Genomic DNA, 22,394 nt, shown 5'->3' on the forward strand with positions numbered 1-22,394 from the left:
TTATAATTTAGCATTAAGCATTAAGTGTAAAGGGACAATTACTTTTTCACACAGGGGAATTGGGTGTTGCATAGCTTTGTTAATTAAATTAAATAAGTATCCATTTGTTTTGTTATTTGCAAACACAGGTTCCCTTTATATAATATTAGGTTTTGGTTAAAGATCTGATAAGATGCAATATCAAAAATATGGAAAAATAGAGTAAATCAGAAAGGGGGCAATTACTTTTTCAAGGCACTGTATACAGTTTAATGTATGGGTAGTGGAGTGCTGATGTGAAACATTTCATTATCTTTATTCATATTTAATCTTATTTAGAGATTACATCATATTCTACGTGTATTACACAGTGGCTTCAGAAAGTATTACCCTTGACTTATTCCACATTTGGTTGTGTTACAGACTGCATTTAAAATAGTTGAAAGAGTGTCTCACCCATCTACAAACAATACCCCTAAATGACAAATTGAAAACAAGTTTATAGAATATTTTTCACATTTATTTTTTCAAATTCTTGGAAAAGCAATTCAGAAATATCTAATTGACATAAGTATTCATACCCCTAAGTCAATACATGTTAGAATAACCCTTGGCTGCAATTACAGCTGGCAGTCTTTCGGGGTAAACCTCTAAGAGCTTTGCACTCCTGGATTGTACAATATTTGCACGTAATATTTTTTTAATACTGGTCGTTGATCATTGCTAGACAGCCATTTTCAAGTCTTGCCATAGATTTTCGAGCCAATTTAAGTCTAAACTGTAACTAGGCCAGTAAGGAACATTTAATGTAATCTTGGTAAGCAACTCAATTATATATTTGGCCTTGTGTTTTAGGGTATTGTCCTGCTGAAAGGTACATTTGTCTCCCAGTGTCTGTTGGAAAGCAAACTGAAGCAGGTTTTCCTCTAGGATTTTGCCTGTGCGTAGCTCGATTCTGTTTGTTGTTATCAACCAAAAAATGACTTACTCCTTGCTGATGACAGGCATACCCATAACATGATGCAGCCCCAAACATAATGCTTTGTATTCAGGACATAAAGCTGATTTCTTCGCCAATTTTTTTGCAGATTTACTTTTGTGCCTTATCGCAAACATGATGCATGTTTTGGAATATGTTTATTCTTTACAGGCTTCCTTCTCTTCACTCTGTCATTAAGGCTAGTGTTATGGAGTAACTACAGTGTTGTTGATCCATGCTCAGTTTCCTATGACAGCTATTAAACCATTGCTTGGACCTTAAAAATATTTTATTTTATACTCATCACCATTATCAGATGTTGGGGTCCTGTCTTCCAGCCCCTTTGTTTATAGAGTTCTTGCCCGCTATAATCATTAAACTCTAACTGTTTTATTAAAGTACCGATTTGCCTCAAAGTGAAATCCTGATTGGTTGCCTTCCTCTCTAGCAACGGAGTTCAAATCAAATCAAAGTTTATTTACAGTGAAATGCTTACTTACAGGCTCTAACCAATAGTGCAAAAAGGTATTAGTAGAACAAGAGGTAGGTAAAGAAATAAAAACAACAGTAAAAAGAGAGTGAAAAAACAGTAGCGAGGCTATAAAAGTAGCGAGGCTACATACAGTAGTGAGGCTGTATACAGCAGCTAGGCTATAGAAGTAGTGAGGCTACATACAGTAGTGAGGCTGCATACAGTAGCTAGGCTATAGAAGTAGTGAGGCTACATACAGTAGTGAGGCTGTATACAGTAGCTAGGCTATAGAAGTAGCGACGCTACATACAGTAGTGAGGCTATAAAAGTAGCGAGGCTACATACAGACACCGGTTAGTCAGGCTGATTGAGGTAGTATGTACATATAGATATGGTTAAAGTGACTATGCATATATGATGAACAGAGAGTAGGAGTAGCATAAAAGAGGGGTTAGCGGGTGGTGGGTGGCGGGTGGCGGGACACAATGCAGATAGCCCGGGTATCCAATGTGCGGGAGCGCTGGTTGGCCGGGCCAATTTAGGTAGTATGTACATGAATGTATAGTTAAAGTTACTAGGCATATATGATAAACAGAGAGCAGCAGTCTAAAAGAGAGGTTGGGGGGGCGCACAATGCAAATAGTCCGGGTAGCCATTTGATTACCTGTTCAGAGTCTTATGGCTTGGGGGTTAAAACTGTTGAGAAGCCTTTTTGTCCTAGACTTGGCACTCCGTTAACGCTTGACATGCGGTAGTAGAGAGAACAGTCTATGACTGGGGTGGCTGGGGTCTTTGACAATGTTTAGGGCCTTCCTCTGACACCGCCTGGTGTAGAGGTCCTGGATGGCAGGCAGCTTAGTTAATATCCTTGTAGTAACTGGGTGTATGGATACACCATCCAAAGTGTAATTAATAATTTCACCCTGCTCAAAGGATATTAAAATGTCAAATTTTTTATGTTTACCCATCTACTAATAGGTGCCCTTCCTTGTGAGGCACTGGAATAACTCCCTGGTCTTTGTGGTTGAATCAGTGTTTGAAATTCACTGCTCAACTGAGGAACCTTACAGATAATTGTATGTACTGTGTGGGGTACAGAGATGAGGTAGTTATTCCAAAATCATGTTAAACACTATTATTGCACACAGAGTCCATGATACGTATTTATGTGACTTGTTAAACACATTTGTACTCCTGAACATATTTAGGCTTGCCATAACCAATGGGTTGAATACTTATTGACTCAAGACATTTCATTTTTTCATTTTTAATTAATTTGTAAAAACACAATTCCACTTCATGGGGACATTATGGGGTATTGTGTGTAGGCCAAAATGTAAAGTTCATCCATTTAAAATTCAGGCTGTTACACAAACATGTGAATTCTTTCTGAAGGCCCTCATTTAAGCCCATGTCTTTTCACTGTTTACTTCAGCTGCTGACAACAAACATTTTGAGAATAAGAAACAGTAGTTTCACTGTATGCAATTAGAACTGTAGATCATTATGTGCTGGAAAAAAAGGGTGACATTATACACAAAGCAATTCTGGAGTCCTGAAAATGGAATGAAAACATAAGCAGTTGCTCACAGCAGTGCATTTCAGTGGGAATGAGAATGATTCTGTGTAATAGAATATCTTAACAGTAGGTTGCTCGGTGCACAAACTACTTTGACATGCATGATATTCTATTTTCAATTCAATTCTAATTCCCATTTTCTTGGTGAGGAAATTCCCCTGTGATTAATAGATCTCACCATATTTTAGTCCTAAATAACGTAAATTAGTTACTTTGTCAGGACCCGGTTACGAACCCGGGTCTCCGGAGTGAGAAACAGTCACTAAACCAACTGAGCCACGAATAGTCAGCAGAACCCAGAAGATGAGGCAGACACAGCAGTACTTGAGACGGTGTATTTAATGAAGTAAAAAGTGAAGTTCTTCAGGAAAACATGTAACTCCACAACCTCAAAAGGAATTCCACAAGAACAAAGGTAATCCTCCAAGACAAAAAGGTAAATCCACAAGGTGGAAGGTAAAGCACAAAATGCCTCAAAAGATACTCAAAAACAAACAAACAAGAACAAAAAACAGAATTCCACAAGAGAGTCCACCGGGATCAACAAGAGTTCTCAGAGTACTAGGGCTGGGTGCTAACATACAAACACAGAGCAAAGAACAGAGGAAAACAAAGGGTTTAAATACAATCAGGGGAAACGAGGCACAGGTGCAAATAATTATGGGGATCAAGGGAAAACAAAAGGTCAAAAGGCACAATGGGGGCATCTAGTGACCAAAAACTGGAACAACCCTGGCCAAATCCTGACATACTTCTGATTCGTTTAGCCATTCCTATGGGGAAAATAAAAGGGGAAAGTATAGGGTTTTGGGATAAACACCAGAAATAAGGTCTGAGATTAACACAGGTTTAGGAGATCTTTTACATTTCATAATAATGTCAGTCAGTTAGCGTAACTGTTACGTTCCCCAGCAAGAAATCCAAATATTGTCGCTCAAACAGAAGGGGAACAAAGAGTCACTGACAACAATCAAACAAAACAGGTGGGATTATAGGAGGGGTTCTGAAAGATACTCATCCACTGAAAGTTGACTATTAACAACAACTGGATCCAGCACAGGTGTAACACATACTGACTAATGTTGTGGAAATTCAGTACTGAGAGAGACTTGGTCATTTCTTCAAACAATCATCTTTATTTAATATCAATTAATTATTGAAATAATGAAACTGTCAACCTCACACTCTAAGTTGTGTTGTAGAGAGCAACAGACATCTTGTATAGGACACTAAGAATGCTTAGATCCACCCCTCTCAGGCAGATCAAAGAGCATCATAAGCAACTTTTGGTTCATCCTGTCTCATCTGCACCTGGCATTATCTTAAAACCTCTCTGGGATATGTGGGACGGTAGCGTCCCACCTCGCCAACAGCCAGTGAAAGTGTAGGGCGCCAAATTCAAAACAACAAAAATCTCATAATTACAATTCCTCAAGCATACAAGTATTGTACATCATTTTAAATATAAAATTCTCGTTAATCCAGCGAAAGCACCACAATCGATTATGTTAGGTCACCACCAACTCACAGAAAAACACAGCCATTTTTCCAGCAAAAAGAGAGTCACAAAAAGCACAAATAGAGATAAAATGAATCACTAACCTTGATGATCTTCACCAGATGACACTCATAGGACTTCATGTTACACAATACATGTGTTTTGTTCGATAAAGTGCATATTTATATAAACAAATCAAATTTTACGTTGGCGCGTTATTTTCAGTAGTTCTAAAACATGCGGTGATTGTGCAGAGAGCCACATCTATTTACAGAAATACTCATTATAAATGTTGATTAAAATACAAGTGTTATACATGGAATTAGAGATATACTTGTCCTTAATGCAACCGCTGTGTCAGATTTCAAAAACAAACCGTGCAATACTCTGAGTACAGCGTTCAGACAACAAAGCAGCCAAAAAGATATCCTCTATATTGGGTAGTCAACATTAGTCATAAAGTGCATAATAAATATTAATTTACATTTGATGATCTTCATCAGAATGCTCTCCCAGGACTCACAATTCCACAATAAATATTTGTTTTGTTCAATAATGTCCATCATTTATGTCCAAATAGCTTCTTTTGTTAGGGCGTTTGGTAGCTTGTAGCGGTGCGTGAGTAAAATCACTGGGGAAGCCAAGCCAGTAAAAAGTCATATTACAACCTACGTTGTGATAATTGCATTGTTTGTTCTATAACCCATTTATTTGTTCTTATGCTACCATGATATACAATAAGGCTATGACAACAAACAGACAACAGTCTCATGGTGGCGGAATGAATTCAACTATGCATATGTTTGTTTCATCACAAAACCGGAGAACAACATCTGTCCGGTGAGGTTCACAAAGCAAATATTGCATGTCACAAACAGTTATATCACCTACAGCATGGTCAGTTAATGTTTTCGACAGTTTACTAAACAACTACTGATTTAGAACCACAGAGAGTTACCCCAAGTCAGCAAAAAGACAACAGGAGCACTGCCTCCGCTACACCATTTCAATGTATACATTTAAACATAATCGAATCAACAAGGCTATATATGCTTGGTTTAATACACAGTACAAAAAAAATGTAAGATGCCCAAAACTATTTAGTCCAATCAATGATGCTAAATATCTTGTGGTTGTCCATGATACTGATTTCTGTCTGTCTCTGTGTGGATATTTGTCAAATCCATCATGATTTATGTATTGTAACAGGCCCACAATGTTATTTCTTTTGCTGCATAACATTTAGAAGTTGTCCCTTTTCAGGTTTAGAGGAAGTTAAAGTATATACAAACTCCTGTTTGTATACATAAATTGTTGGTGGTAGTCAAAGTATTTTTTTACTGTAGGGCAGTTGATTGGTGATGATGACATTAAAACCTGTTAGGGATGTCGAGAATCTAAGTAGCTTTTCGCAGCTTTTTGTTAAAAATCGTGCAACATTTCAGTGCCCTGCTGCTCATGCCAGGAATATAGTATATGCATATGATTAGTATGTGTGGATAGAAAACACTCAGCCGTTTATAAAACTGGTTAAATCACTGCTGTGACTATAACAGAACGTGCATTTCATCGAAAAGTGCAAGAAAATCTGATCACTGAAAATGGAAATAAATATCCATGCCACTTCCAGGAATTGTTAAAGAAGAACCGAATTAAATGAGGCCGAGGTTGCAGTACCTACAGCTTCCACACGATGTCTAGAGTCTTGTCATTTGCTTCGGCTTTGATTCTTGGTCAAACCGAATCAAGGGAACCGATTCCCTCCGGTCTCCGACCTGATGTTTTGGTTGAGAAATATCCAGACATTTTTTCCAGACGGACACCTATAGAATTTACATCGCCTCCTGATGAATTTTATCGCTTATTAACGTGTACTAATACCTAAAGTTGCATTACAAAAGTATTTCGAAGTGTTTTGTGAAAGTTTATCGTCGACTTTTTTAATTTAAAAAAAATGACGTTACGTAATGAAATGCTATTTTTTTCGTTTATCACACAGTCTTCATAGATCGATATCTTGGCTATATATGGACCGATTTAATCGAAAAAAAAGACCCAATACTGATTATGGGACATCTAGGAGTGCCAACAAAGAAGATGGTCAAAGGTAATGAATGTTGTATATTTTATTTCTGCGTTCTGAGTAGCCCCCGGCTATCGCAAAATCTGTCGTTAGGTGACGGTGCAGTATTTGGAGGATACATGCTATCAGATAATAGCTTCTCATGCTTTCGCCGAAAAGCATTTTACAAATCTGACTCTGTCACTAGATTCACAACGAGTGTAGCTTTAATTCAGGATATTGTATGTGCATTTTAATGAAAGTTTGAGTTTTATCAAAAACTATACGTGGCGCACTTGAAATTTCCGCTGATATATGTTCCCACCACGGGACCACTGCCCTAACTTAACAAATGTTGGGGTTGACAACCATACAAATTTTATATGCTGATTTTTACCTCATCATAGTGTGAAATACACATATAAACAATAGCCTAAATACAGGCTAATTTTGTTGGGGGGCAAAGAGGAGAATAGGGATCTTTCCCCATTGGCCCTTTCCCTCACACGTTTCCATGGCAATTCCATTGTTTTGGTCAGTCCGATTGACCTCTTTACTCCATCTACGCCTCAAGACCAATCTATCTCAGTGTGTAACGCCCATGCATGGATGAGTTGATGAGTTAATGAGCTGATGAGTCAAGGTCGATGTCCCAGTTCCTCCTCCAGGTCCTTCTAGTGAATGAAGTCATCAAGCAAGCTAAGTTCAACATTTAAAGACAATGTGACTGAGACTGACACAAAGCCTGTCCTTCAGTTTGCAATTTATATCTCTCCAATCCCTACTCAGATCGTTCAGCTTATTGCTGACTTGCCATAGTGGAAATTACAAACTTTAGAAGCCTTTTTAAACCTTGAATGGACTACTATTTGCATGTATTGCTGCAGAGGAAAAGTATCTGTGACAATAGTCATCAAATTAAGATAAAGATCTGTAGCTATATCCTTGGATTTCTGAAAGGGGTTTTTCTTCTCCCAGATCTTTTCTTCACACGGAGCCAGTTCATCCATGAAAAAGCAAAGGAGCAGATAGTGGCACTGAGAGGATGTGACTGGCATTAGTCTTCTGTTTAGACTGATGATATTGATCTGTTGAAATCTTATTTTGCCATATTTTTCCCAATAGATACCTAAGACATGTCTGCTTACTGACCTCACACCGTTGCTGATTTTTGAATTACTGGCCTGGGTGAGGAGAGATGGCCTCTAATCCACTTGTAGTTAGTTTCCAGTTGGATGCCTTGCTACACTCCCAGAAACAGCAGTGCTAGCCTAACGACTTAAAATCCAAACAGTACCTAATAGAAAACAAAAGGGAAGGAAGTTCTTCTGTTCGTGCAGCCTTTGACAGTTTTGTAGTATATTGCAAGAATTTGATTGCTGTTCCATGTAGCAGTGTGATTAAACAAACACACATTTACAAGGTATTCCGTTTGTTGGCTTCTACTGAAAGCCAATTAGAACAAGACTATGAATTATGTTCGCTTCATGAATTTTAAGGATGTACACTTGCTACATGTGAATTGAATGTATGTGAATGCCTATTATATGATACAGTATGTTGTGTTCCTTCATACACTGTATTTATGTCAGTAACTGCATTTTATAATTGAATGACTGTCCAAACCCAAGACAAAAAAAAACATGATTTGAGGGGATTTTCACAAAATGTAATCCATAGAATCGTCCTTTGGAGGAAGGATGTTTACATATATTTGACATGTGTATCTAAAAGCATACCTGAGTAATAATTCATCAAAGTTGGCATATTTATTACATTTTGGCCTTACCCAGGCCTCTTAAGACTCATTATATATGAACATATAACAACAGAAATCACAATAGGAATAATTTGATTTTAAACACGTAGGTAATAATGAGAATATATTAGCATTTTGCTGTTAATTGCATTTCAGACCATTATCATACCACTAGCCTTATGTCACATACAGCTGGATTCTTAGAACACCTAGAGAGAAGGTATTGAGCTCCATGTCAAGATTGAACGCCTGGGGTGAATTTGTGACGATCAAACAATCTCCAGGACACTAAGACAGAACACACCAGGACACATCTGGATAGCATATGGCATTAATCCTGGAAGTAGAAATGGTTAACCACACAGACCTGCTACTACTCTGTTCTGTTGCCATCTCCAGGTGGGAGGACAGGCAAACGGTCTACTCAGCCAAAACACAAGGCCCAAATAATACCTCATCGTCATCATTTTTAATCTAGCTCATGTTGTACCTATAGCTTTCGATGGTGTACAAAATGTCATCATGTATCATAAGCCAAGGGCCACATCATTCTATGATAAGGACAGAGGGTTTTCCTGGTTCAGTCACATGGTCAGGAAAACAGCTGTTTCTACTTGTGAAACTTAACCATTTTCTAAAGATAGTTGAGATCAGTAGAGATGCAATGTGGGCCTGTAACCCGAAAGTTTGAATCCCTGAATGGTTTGAATCCCTGACCTGACAAGGTAAAAATCTGTCATTCTGCCCCTGAACAAGGCAGTTAACTCACTGTTCCCCTGTAAACCGTAATTGTAATTAAGAATTTGTTCTTAACTGACTTGCCTAGTTAAATAAAGGTAGAAAAGAAAAGGAAAGGAGAATTGTCTTACTTGTACATTTCTTCAGCCCGGACCCTTTCTTCAAAGCGTGTCGGCTCAACTTGCAGGCGAAGTTGTTCTCCCAGAACTCAGCAAACCAGATATTCCTCCTGTTGTTCTCCAGTGTGCGGCTGATGAAGTAACGATCAAACCCTGGAAGAGATCGATCACATCATTGTCATCATCAGTGCACTCACTCTGGCAACAGTGTCCTTGTCAATCCAGTTATGGACATGTGGTGGAATGTAATGGAGCATTGGGGTAACATTTCTTTCTATTTCTTTAACAATGAGTGTATTGATAATGGCTGATTGTGTTATAGACCAGAGTTGTGGCTTGGTTGGCAGACTGAGTAGATCATGACAGAGGTCGGGACAAGGGGACTGATGCTAGCACAGGACAGTAAATGCTTTATATTTTACAACAGTTTATCGGGCTTGGAAGTGTCCTGTGTTAAAATTAACAAGATCTGGTGAGACTTGTTAACAGAGATATCTCTATGGCGGTATTTACACAAGAAACCCAATTTTGACATTTTTCCCAATTATTAGCAAAAGATCTGATTGGTCAAAAAACAAAATGAGTGAAGAAAAGATCAGAATTGAGATGCCTATGTACGCTGCCAGCTGCTGGCACAATAACGCACTACTGATCCATGTCAACGTCTCGTCTGTAAAATAAACATAATGCTAAATCCATTATTCTGTAATCTACAACAATTGAATTTATCTCAGTCCCTTTATCCTTGTACATTTAGGGAAAGCTACACAAGATCTACCAATCAATCAAATCAATCAAAGCCAATCTAAAAGTTCATAGCAGCAACCTAAAAGCTTTCCTTGTTCACCTTGCATTCCCCCAACAATGAATTAATTAATCAAGCAAGCAATCATTCAATCAATCAATCAATCAACCAAATCAATCTGCCAATCTAAAAGTTTTCCCCAGCAACCTTAAAGATGTCTCTGTTCCCCCTCACCTCTGATGGACTGACGTTTGGGCAGGATGGTGACTGCTCCCTCTGCCATCTCCTCCTGGTGTAACACTGGAGAGATCTTTGAGCCCCAGCTGTCTGAGCCCACCCAGATGAAATGGCCAGTCTGGTTGGCCTTCTTGGCTGCTTGGAGTAGCCGCCTGGTACAAGTGGATAAACACATTTAGCTACCAGTAATACATGTGATATTATGGTAACACTTTCTATGAACCAACTGTTAGGGCTGTACTGCGTTAAGAACTACACAAACAACAATGACTTATATAGTACACTGCGTTCATGATTCAACATGAATTCACTCATTCTTACATCTGTCCTATCCATAGTGAAGGTGAAAAGGTGAAAACTAATTTGGATCCCATTGTATTTGTCTGGCTGGTCTGATTAATACAGAATGTGATGTGTATGTATGGTCTGGTTGTGTTGTGTGCCCAGAGAAATCATCATCATTTTTTTTACCAGAAAAAGGTTTTTGTTTTTTCTAAAGCAGGTTTATGACAACATTAGTCATCCAAATCTTATTGCACAGTGGCTGGTAACATTGACTGACGTAAGGACAATGAAAGGCTAAACGATTAAGATAATGTCCAAGTTTATCCTGTTGTCACTAAGATAATGTGTGGAAGCATATTAACATGAGTTACCAACAGAGAAGCTAAAAGGGGGAATTATGACAACCAAGGCACAATGCATAATTTAAATGTCAAGCTTTTTATTTCTGCCGATTGACTCTTCTCCCTTTGATTGATAATATTTCATGCTGCGTATTTCTTATAATGAACATTTGTATGATTTTAGTATATCTCATATTCAACTTGTCAATGCTACGATGATAATACCCTTACCTGATATCATCCTCATTGGCGAAAATAATGACCACCCTTGCATTTGGGTTTTCTCTTAGTCTGCGAATGACCTTATCAAACTCTCCTGTTTCGGCTCCCGGGGAATCTTGACCGACTGAGAGATGCACACACCTCCTACAACAGAGAGAAAGAAAACACAAAGCAGTTGAGTGACAGGTTAAGTGCTGGATTGGAAGGTTTTCATTTTCACAGAAGCTCAACTTGACTCAGTACACTCTTAGAAAAGAAGGTGCTATCTAGAACCTAAAAGGGTTCTTCGGCTGTCCCCATAGGATAACCCTTTGAAGAACCCTTTTGGGTTCTATTTAGGACCATTTCCAAAGAGGGCTCTACCTGGAACCAAATATGTTTAGCCTATGGGGAGAGCCAAAAAGTTTTTTTTTCTTAGTGTAGATCACCAGTAAGTGCAGAACTCTCAACAACATTGTTCTCTCTCAGGTTTGTGACTGTATGAATTCTTCGGCTTCACTAAATCCACCTGCTGTGAAAACATTTGCATCTGATGCTCAGTTACTGCCCAGTGGGGGGCAGAGAGGAAATCTGACACATAGGACTTCACTTGATCCATGTTCATTTTGAAGATACCCTTACCAAGGACATCTTTAATCAACACACTTAAACCACGGGAGGAGAACAGCTTCAAATGAAATATGGAAATTAGAGACCCACTATACCAAAGCAGAAATACACACAAGGTGATGATGAAAGCAATGACAGACGTCACATATTAAAACAATATTTGCAAGTAGTAAATGTTATGGTAATTAGATAGCGGTAGGACAATAGGGTTGGAATCGGTGGCGTGTATTCATGGATGCCAAAACACCCCCCAAGGGAGGCCAGCTTGGATTTGCCTTCACAACAACCAAATCATCTCCTAAGCAAAACTTCACCATTGTCCGAAAAATGTGTCTAGATATCGACCCTTCCCTAAACCATGGCTGGAGATGGGTATTAGAACTTGCGGTTTTGACTTAATTCTCTGTACAGGCCAAGGATTCAGACGTCGATTCTGATCTAACCATAAATTCATATGTTGCGCCACTGGCGTGATAGAGGTTCAATATGTAGCCTGGATGTAGCCTAGTAGGCTCACACTAGCTAGCTAACTTAGCTGGTTCATTGTTGCCCATGCGAGGATGTCAGGCTAGCAAGTATTTTAGCTAGGTTGCCTAAGAAAACTAAAACTAAAAGCGTACAGAGCAATAGACCGTTTTGCCAACATGAAAGAGAATGGGACGGCATTGGTGTTCAACTATTCTTCAAGTGTGTGCGCACATTGATCTGGTTCTCCCTGTATATAGCTCCACATTGATCTGGTTCTCCCTGTATATAGACCCACATTCATCTGGTACTGGTACTCCCTGTATATAGCTCCACATTGATCTGGTTCTCCCTGTATATAGACCCACATTCATCTGGTACTGGTACTCCCTGTATATAGCTCCACATTGATCTGGTTCTCCCTGTATATAGCTCCACATTGATCTGGTTCTCCCTGTATATAGACCCACATTGATCTGGTACTGGGACTCCCTGTATATAGCTCCACATTGATCTGGTACTCCCTGTATATAGCTCCACATTGATCTGGTTCTCCCTGTATATAGACCCACATTCATCTGGTACTGGTACTCCTGTATATAGCCCCACATTGATCTGGTACTCCTGTATATAGCTCCACGTTGATCTGGTTCTCCCTGTATATAGCCCCACATTGATCTGGTACTGGTACTCCCTGTATATAGCTCCACATTGATCTGGTACTCCCTGTATATAGCTCCACATTGATCTGGTACTGGTACTTCCTGTATATAGCTCCACATTGATCTGGTTCTCCCTGTATATAACTCCACGTTGATCTGGTTCTCCCTGTATATAGCCCCACATTGATCTGGTACTGGTACTCCCTGTATATAGCTCCACATTGATCTGGTACTGGTACTCCCAGTATATAGCACCACATTGATCTGAGCAACAAACTCACTGAACATACCAACTCTCAGCAATGAACTCCCAGCAAAATCAACCTCTATCAAAATCTCTCTGCAATGACCTCCCAGCAAATCTCTCTAGCAACATCTCTCTCCTGAACAGAACACTGGCTTTTATATAGCTTCAGAATGAATGTGTAACTGGAGACAGCTGCGTCTTGACGAGGGGGCGGGGTCAGCTCTCCAATTAGCCATGGAGTCGACCAATCAGCTGCTTGAGGGATTTCAGGAAGCCATTTCCTGAAATATACACATGCAAATACACAAACTACAACACATAAACTGGGGAACGTAACAACCACACTGCTCCTTCAGCAGGTAGGTAGCCTAGTGGTTAGAGTGTCGAGGCGACAGGTAGCCTAGTGGTTAGAGTGTAGAGGAGGTAGGTAGCCTAGTGGTTAGAGCGTTGGACGTGTAACCGAAAGGTTCCAAGATCGAATCCCCGAGCCGACAAGGTAAAAATGTGTCGTTCTGCCCCTGAACAAGGCAGTTAACCCACTGTTCCCCAGTACACAGGTAACTTCATCATATACACAGGTAACTTTATTTACACAGGAAACCTCATATTATGTATTTATAACACTTGGATAATGAACTTCTTTCAATAATGCGTTTCACCTTCTCTACTGGTTGAAATTAAGTCTCATTTGACTAAATACCACACCAATCCTGTGTCTGCCGATTAATGCAGATGAAGGGAGTTAGATATTGAGATGAACCAGTTTTAGATTAATTTACATGCTTAGGAATTGTACGGTTTTTAAAAGTTCTATATATAGTTAGTTAAAGGCTGATTTTGTATTTCATATATATATATATGAAATACAAAATCAGCCTTTAACTAGTTAAATCATGTTTCTAGTCTATTGCATAGTTACAATGTGCGGATGCACTGTTGGGGTTTGGATGCTGAAATAATTTGAGTGAACGAAGGTGTGCGGGCAGCCTACAGGAAGTAGGAAGCTCAGCTTTCCTAAAGTAAATTAAATTGGCAAAATGATATAGCCTAATTAGCTTACTCCTGTCTCTACATAAATACAAAATAGGCTGCAGCATGATTTGGCCGCAGAGAATCATTAGTGTCTTATAACAAATAAAAACTATTGTTTTAAATGGCAGTCAGGAAGTTTTATTTTTTAATTTATTTTTAAATAACAAATCAATACATAAAGCACATGAGGGAACACAGGCATGCATAGATTACAGACAATAGCGCACAGTGCAAACGCCAAATTGTTATGGTTGTGTCTGTCAGTGAAAAAGCAGAGAGAGACCCAGACAGGCATATCGCAAAATGGCTATTGCTGTAAAGAAATAGAAATACAATAGACTCCATTCTTTCTTTTAAATGGTTGAATTTCTTAACTTAATTGAGCAAACAGTTGCCTCTTTTATTGGGCACCAGCGGAGAACATTTAACCTTTATTTAACTAGGCAAGTCGGCCATATCCCGGTGAGTGTGCATATTCACTGTCTTTATCAGTGCCACTATTTTCTTGTTTTTGGACAATAAGACAAACAAACAAAAAAAGTAGGGTGGTTGGATGAATAACCTGAAATGTCTAAGCAAGCAAACGGTTGCGAATTTGAATCTCATCAGGGTACAAATTTAGCATTTGAGCCAATTAGCAACTATTCAACTAATTACTACTGTTGAGCTACTTTGCAACTATTCAGCATGTTAGCTAACCTCTTCACCTTTAACCTTCCTCCTAAACTTAACCCTAACCACTAGCCTAGCTAACTGGCCACCTAGCTAGAATTAGTCAAATACTATACGTTTTGCAAATTCATAATATATTGTACATTTAGCAAATTTGTAACATATTGTACATTATTCAAATTTCGACAAATATCAACAAATTAATATATAGCATACGAAACGTAACATATGAAATGAAGCGTCTTGCATTTACATATGGATTATTACAAAATGCTCTGAGACCAGGTTGAGTTGACTGCATAGTTGTTTCTATGGATAAGCCATCACTTACAAGTCAGAATACATTTACATCATTACATTTAAGTCATTTAGCAGACGCTCTTATCCAGAGCGACTTACAAATTGGTGCATTCACCTTATGACATCCAGTGGAACAGTCACTTTACAATAGTGCATCTAAATCTTAAAGGGGGGGGTGAGAGGGAATACTTATCCTATCCTAGGTATTCCTTAAAGAGGTGGGGTTTCAGGTGTCTCCGGAAGGTGGTGATTGACTCCGCTGTCCTGGCGTCGTGAGGGAGTTTGTTCCACCATTGGGGGGCCAGAGCAGCGAACAGTTTTGACTGGGCTGAGCGAGAGCTGTACTTCCTCAGTGGTAGGGAGGCGAGCAGGCCAGAGGTGGATGAACGCAGTGCCCTTGTTTGGGTGTAGGGCCTGATCAGAGCCTGGAGGTACTGAGGTGCCGTTCCCCTCACAGCTCCGTAGGCAAGCACCAAATAAGAATAATTTCCCCATAGGCTTTGGCCCACAAGCCATGGCGTAGTTTGCCCTTCGATTGCAAATTTTAAATTAGATTACAAGACTATTCAGCATAACGTTTGTGGTTAGTTGAGAAACTAGCAGGGTTTAAAGCAACAACAAACAAACAATATCCCATGACTGAAACTTAAGTCCAAGTTAACTTCCCCTTTAATGGAAAAAGTGACCATCATGCCTTTAAGTAAAGAGGATCATTTTGTACACGTATTAAAACTGGGAGGGTCCTCAGCATAACGTTTGTGGTTAGTTGAGACACCAGGACGGTCCTCAGCATAACGTTTGTGGTTAGTTGAGACAACAGGAGGGTCCTCAGCATAACGTTTGTGGTTAGTTGAGACACCACCAGGAGGGTCCTCAGCATAACGTTTGTGGTTAGTTGAGACACCACCAGGAGGGTCCTCAGCATAACGTTTGTGGTTAGTTGAGACACCACCAGGAGGGTCCTCAGCATAACGTTTGTGGTTAGTTGAGACACCACCAGGAGGGTCCTCAGCATAACGTTTGTGGTTAGTTGAGACACCACCAGGAGGGTCCTCAGCATAACGTTTGTGGTTAGTTGAGACACCAGGAGGGTCCTCAGCATAACGTTTGTGGTTAGTTGAGACACCAGGAGGGTCCTCAGCATAACGTTTGTGGTTAGTTGAGACACCACCAGGACGGTCCTCAGCATAACGTTTGTGGTTAGTTGAGACACCACCAGGAGGGTCCTCAGCATAACGTTTGTGGTTAGTTGAGACACCACCAGGAGGGTCCTCAGCATAACGTTTGTGGTTAGTTGAGACACCACCAGGAGGGTCCTCAGCATAACGTTTGTGGTTAGTTGAGACACCACCAGCAGGGTCCTCAGCATAACGTTTGTGGTTAGTTGAGACACCACCAGGAGGGTCCTCAGCATAACGTTTGTGGTTAGTTGAGACACCAGGACGGTCCTCAGCATAACGTTTGTGGTTAGTTGAGACAACAGCAGGGTCCTCCCCAGTGTACCCGATGTGAAAGGACACCGTGCTTCTACACCTGCATTGCTTGCTGTTTGGGGTTTTAGGCTGGGTTTCTGTACAGCACTTTGAGATATCAGCTGATGTACGAAGGGCTATTTAAATAAATTTGATTTGATTTGTGAAAAGGCTAGCGGCTTTATTGGAGCGATGGGTAACGATGCTTCGTGGGTGACTGCTGTGTGTGCGCGCAGAGGGTCCCTGGTTCGAGCCCGGGTAGGGGCGAGGGACGGACTAAAGTTAAAAATTGACACGGTGCAACAGTATATGTAGAAGAATGAGAACATTTTAAAATCAGATGTTATTGGTCACATACACATTGTTAGCAGATGTTATTGCGAGTTTAGAGAAATGCTTGTGCTTCTAGATCCGACAGTGAAGTAATATCTAACAGATAATATCTAACAAATTCCATAACAAAACCTAATACACACAATCTAGTAAAGGAATGAGAATTATATACAGTTGCAGTAGGAAGTTTACATACACTTATGTTGGAGTCATTATAACTCGTTTTTCAACCACTCCACAAATGTCCTGTTAACAAACTGTAGTTGGTTCTGACATCTACTTATTATTATCATTATTCTGTTTCGTTAAAGTTGTTTAGTTTGTCTGGAAGACGATGTCCATGACGGGGCTGGTTCTCTCTTTATAAATCAGTGATCGTCTGTAGACCCTGCCACATACAGTCTTTAAAGTTGTTTAGTTTGTCTGGAAGACGATGTCCGCGACGGGGCTGGTTCTCTCTTTATAAATCAGTGATCGTCTGTAGACCCTGCCACATACAGTCTTTAAAGTTGTTTAGTTTGTCTGGAAGACGATGTCCATGACGGGGCTGGTTCTCTCTTTATAAATCAGTGATCGTCTGTAGACCCTGCCACATAGTCTTTAAAGTTGTTTAGTTTGTCTGGAAGACGATGTCCATGACGGGGCTGGTTCTCTCTTTATAAATCAGTGATCGTCTGTAGACGCTGCCACATAGTCTTTAAAGTTGTTTAGTTTGTCTGGAAGACGATGTCCGCGACGGGGCTGGTTCTCTCTTTATAAATCAGTGATCGTCTGTAGACCCTGCCACATACAGTCTTTAAAGTTGTTTAGTTTGTCTGGAAGACGATGTCCATGACGGGGCTGGTTCTCTCTTTATAAATCAGTGATCGTCTGTAGACCCTGCCACATACAGTCTTTAAAGTTGTTTAGTTTGTCTGGAAGACGATGTCCATGACGGGGCTGGTTCTCTCTTTATAAATCAGTGATCGTCTGTAGACGCTGCCACATACAGTCTTTAAAGTTGTTTAGTTTGTCTGGAAGACGATGTCCATGACGGGGCTGGTTCTCTCTTTATAAATCAGTGATCGTCTGTAGACCCTGCCACATACAGTCTTTAAAGTTGTTTAGTTTGTCTGGAAGACGATGTCCATGACGGGGCTGGTTCTCTCTTTATAAATCAGTGATCGTCTGTAGACCCTGCCACATACAGTCCTTAAAGTTGTTTAGTTTGTCTGGAAGACTATGTCCGCGACGGGGCTGGTTCTCTCTTTATAAATCAGTGATCGTCTGTAGACGCTGCCACATACAGTCTTTAAAGTTGTTTAGTTTGTCTGGAAGACGATGTCCATGACGGGGCTGGTTCTCTCTTTATAAATCAGTGATCGTCTGTAGACGCTGCCACATACAGTCTTTAAAGTTGTTTAGTTTGTCTGGAAGACGATGTCCATGACGGGGCTGGTTCTCTCTTTATAAATCAGTGATCGTCTGTAGACGCTGCCACATACAGTCTTTAAAGTTGTTTAGTTTGTCTGGAAGACGATGTCCATGACGGGGCTGGTTCTCTCTTTATAAATCAGTGATCGTCTGTAGACCCTGCCACATACAGTCTTTAAAGTTGTTTAGTTTGTCTGGAAGACGATGTCCATGACGGGGCTGGTTCTCTCTTTATAAATCAGTGATCGTCTGTAGACCCTGCCACATACAGTCTTTAAAGTTGTTTAGTTTGTCTGGAAGACGATGTCCATGACGGGGCTGGTTCTCTCTTTATAAATCAGTGATCGTCTGTAGACGCTGCCACATACGTTTGGGCCGTTGAATTGCGACATTTTACTCCGAAAATGTATGAAAATTAAAAAGTGCTAACACTAAAATATACATTTCAAGTAATGGGGCCATTAACATATTGGTAAAAATATGAATGATTTTAACATATTGGAGCATGCATGGTCCACATTATCAGATGTGCTACATCATATGGGCCAAATATATCAATATCACCTGTAGCCCAACTGATGCAGCATTGTGGCTATAAATAAATTAGGCTGAAGCATGGGGTTGGCTTCATTTACCTCATTAGACACATCCTGATTGTTAATAATATTGTAAATATGAATATTCACTCATTACATTACATTTACATTTAAGTCATTTAGCAGACGCTCTTATCCAGAGCGACTTACAAATTGGTGCATTCACCTTATGACATCCAGTAGAACAGTCACTTTACAATAGTGCATCTAAATCTTAAAGGGGGGGGGGGATGAGAAGGATTACTTATCCTATCCTAGGTATTCCTTAAAGAGGTGGGGTTTCAGGTGTCTCCGGAAGGTGGTGATTGACTCAGCTGTCCTGGCGTCGTGAGGGAGTTAGTTCCACCATTGGGGGGCCATGTCACTCAAAATGACATTTAAAAAACCTACTTCAAAAAGGATGTCATTGCCCAAAACTGCTTTTCAAAATACCAAAATGAACATGGAGACTAGGGGGAACATTGCCAAAATGAACACGAGACTAGGGGGAACATTGCCAAAATGAACACTGAGACTAGGGGGAACATTGCCAAAATGAACACGGAGACTAGGGGGAACATTGCCAAAATGAACATGGAGACGCCCAATTTTTGATTTGTTAAAAAAGTTTGAAATATCCAATACATGTCGTTCCACTTCATGATTGTGTCCCACTTGTTGTTGATTCTTCACAAAAAAAATACAGTTTTATATCTTTATGTTTGAAGCCTGAAATGTGGCAAAAGGTCGCAAAGTTCAAGGGGGCCGAATACTTTCGCAAGGCACTGTATACATTATATTTATATTATATTATATATATATATATATTTTTTTTACCTCCCAGTCCCTTTTGTTACTGGTTGTACAGTTTGGAAGGCGGTAGCCGGCCCCTTCTCAAGTTTGTCACAGTTCCACTGGATATTCCTTCATGTGAACAACGTAAAATGACCATCTTCAGAAGCGTGGACATGTTCTACTCATTTTATTCAAGCGAAGTTTTGAAATGTATACAACATTTATTTAAAAAAATATATATATATAAATAAAATGGTTTGCTACATTTCTTGCACTTATCTGCAGTCACTTCGGGTGTCCGTCAACCAGAGGGTTCTATAATATAACACATGCAAATGAACAAAACGTAACAAAAATACAATATAAAACCCATTCTATCCCAGTTCCCAGTGTTTAAATGGGCAGAGCCTCCATTTTAGGAGGAGAGTACCAGATACCAGAACTGGTACGTTTGAGGTAGCGAGGTTTGTTCTTGTAGAAGATGTGGTTCAACATTGGAGGTTCAATCTCTCCATAGTGACAGTCCACGTCCGTTGGGTTGAAATATTGCCTCTTCATGGACTGTTTCAGCTGGTCGCCTAGAGGGGAGTACAGGTTTGCTTTAATAATATATGTTATAACGGAGTTTTCTGGACCCCTCTTCCCTCTTCTAAAAAAAAGTCTCAGCTCTACTCCCAGAGAACACGTTACTCTAACGAATGGTGCTTGTTTAATAAAGGTAGATTAAAGCTGAATCAATGTCTACAAGATCACAAAGTGATAGTATTGTACATAACAGAACCCAATGTAATAGTGTAACGGATGTGAAATGGCTAGCTAGTTAGCGGTGGTGCGCGCTAATAGCGTTTCAAATCGGTGACGTCACTTGCTCGGAGACCTTGAAATATTGGTTCCCCTTGCTCTGCAAGGGCCGCGGCTTTTGTGGAGCGATGGGTAACGATGCTACATGGGGTGACTGTTGTTGATGTGTGCAGAGGGTCCCTGGTTCGCGCCCGGGTAGGGGCGAGGGGACGGATTAAAGTTATACTGTTACAATAGCGTAGTTTGTTACTGTAAAAAAAAAAAAAAAAAAAAACACCACTTCATTTCCTATAAGAGTTTAGGATGATTGCGTGCTTCCACGACACCGGCATTGCTTGCTGTTTGGGGGTTTCTGTACAACACTTTGAGATATCAGCTGATGTAAGAAGGGCTTTATAAATACATGTGATTGATTGTGTGAAGTACCGGTTTGATGCGACCAAACCCAACAGCGTGAGCCACTAGGCAAAACATGTCCTTTCATTTAAACCACACACAGGTATGCTACAGTTGATTAACACCACCTGCTCTGCAAGTGCCTCTCCGTGCCCAAGTCTCCCTCTCCGTGCCCAAGTCCCTCTCCGTGCCCAAGTCCCTCTCCGTGCCCAAGTCCCTCTCCGTGCCCAAGTCCCTCTCCGTGCCCAAGCCCCTCTCCGTGCCCAAGCCCCTCTCCGTGCCCAAGCCCCTCTGTGCCCAAGCCCCTCTGTGCCCAATGTGAAACACTGTACACATAAGAGCTAAATGCATATTCCCATAAAAACTGAGCTCAAAATGGTTGGCATTCAGAAGCAGCATGGACGTTTCACTGGTAAATCTAACGATTCTCATTCACAAAATGACAATCAGAAATGTGAAGGGAGGGCAAATTTTTGTATATATATATATTTTTTAGGGGGAGGGGGCTTGCGGTAAAGAAATACATGCACAGAACATGATACGGCTCATTCCAGCTGGATCCAAGGAGAGGCGAACGGACGGAGAGGCGAACGGACGGATCCACAGCCTGTGTTATAACTCAAGGTAAGTTACCCAACATCAGGTTTAGAAGTAGACTTAGCAATATGCCATAATACACGGTGGGGACAATTCCTGCTTATAGAAAACAAGAATTGAAATTTACCCAAGACGGCCACTATTGGTTCTTCCCAATATGACCCTGGCTTGATGTGGAAATGGCTCATTTTAGAATCAAGACTTAAAAAAAAAATATATATATATATATATATATATATATATATTTTCACTAAGAATCCTCACCAATTATGTTATAATTTATACCAATTATGTTATAATTTATACCGATTATGTTATAATTTATACCGATTATGTTGTAATTTATACCGATTATGTTGTAATTTATACCGATTATGTTGTAATTTATACCGATTATGTTGTAATTTATACCGATTATGTTGTAATTTATACCGATTATGTTGTAATTTATACCGATTATGCTGTAATTCATACCGATTATGCTGTAATTCATACCGATTATGTTGTAATTTATACTGATTATGTTATAATGCAGTTTTAACCGTCTTTTGAGGACAGTAAAATAAAAATAGAGTTTCTCCTCAACCTACCCTTGGCCCATTTGGGAATGGGTTTCCTTGGTGCCGACTCATCATCAGTAGAGTCCTCACTGTTCTGATCCATCCCATAGTCCTCGGGGTTGGTGTTGAGAACAACGGGTTTGTCGCCCCCCTTAGGACTGATCTCATACGACTGGGGAGACTGCAGTGACGTTGATTAATCCTCCCTTCCCTACGGGCGTCTTCGTCGTGGGCGTCTTCGTCGTGGGCCACGGGAGAACATGCAGGTATATTATGCCCCAATTAAACAAACGAGGCTCTGCGCAGACCGACTAGACAAACGAGGCTCTGCGCAGACCGACTAGACAAACGAGGCTCTGCGCAGACCGACTAGACAAACGAGGCTCTGTGCAGACCGACTAGACAAACGAGGCTCTGTGCAGACCGACTAGACAAACGAGGCTCTGTGCA

At 40.3% G+C, this 22,394-nt stretch overlaps 1 protein-coding gene and 1 long non-coding RNA gene across 4 annotated transcripts in view; one reads left to right on the forward strand and one right to left on the reverse strand.

Moving 5' to 3' along the window:
- LOC124003420 (protein kinase C and casein kinase substrate in neurons protein 1-like) overlaps positions 1-22,394 on the forward strand; it is a 117,226-nt gene that overhangs the window by 69,353 nt on the left and 25,479 nt on the right. The gene's annotated exons all lie outside the window — the stretch shown is intronic.
- On the reverse strand, positions 9,199-11,109 carry LOC124003421. Its single transcript, XR_006833216.1, has 3 exons — positions 11,025-11,109; positions 10,165-10,319; positions 9,199-9,338 (listed from the first exon to the last, which is right to left on the reverse strand). It is a non-coding gene; the product is annotated as an uncharacterized LOC124003421 (long non-coding RNA).

Source organism: Oncorhynchus gorbuscha, linkage group LG18 (assembly GCF_021184085.1).
Source record: "Oncorhynchus gorbuscha isolate QuinsamMale2020 ecotype Even-year linkage group LG18, OgorEven_v1.0, whole genome shotgun sequence".
NCBI classification, from domain to species: domain Eukaryota; kingdom Metazoa; phylum Chordata; class Actinopteri; order Salmoniformes; family Salmonidae; genus Oncorhynchus; species Oncorhynchus gorbuscha.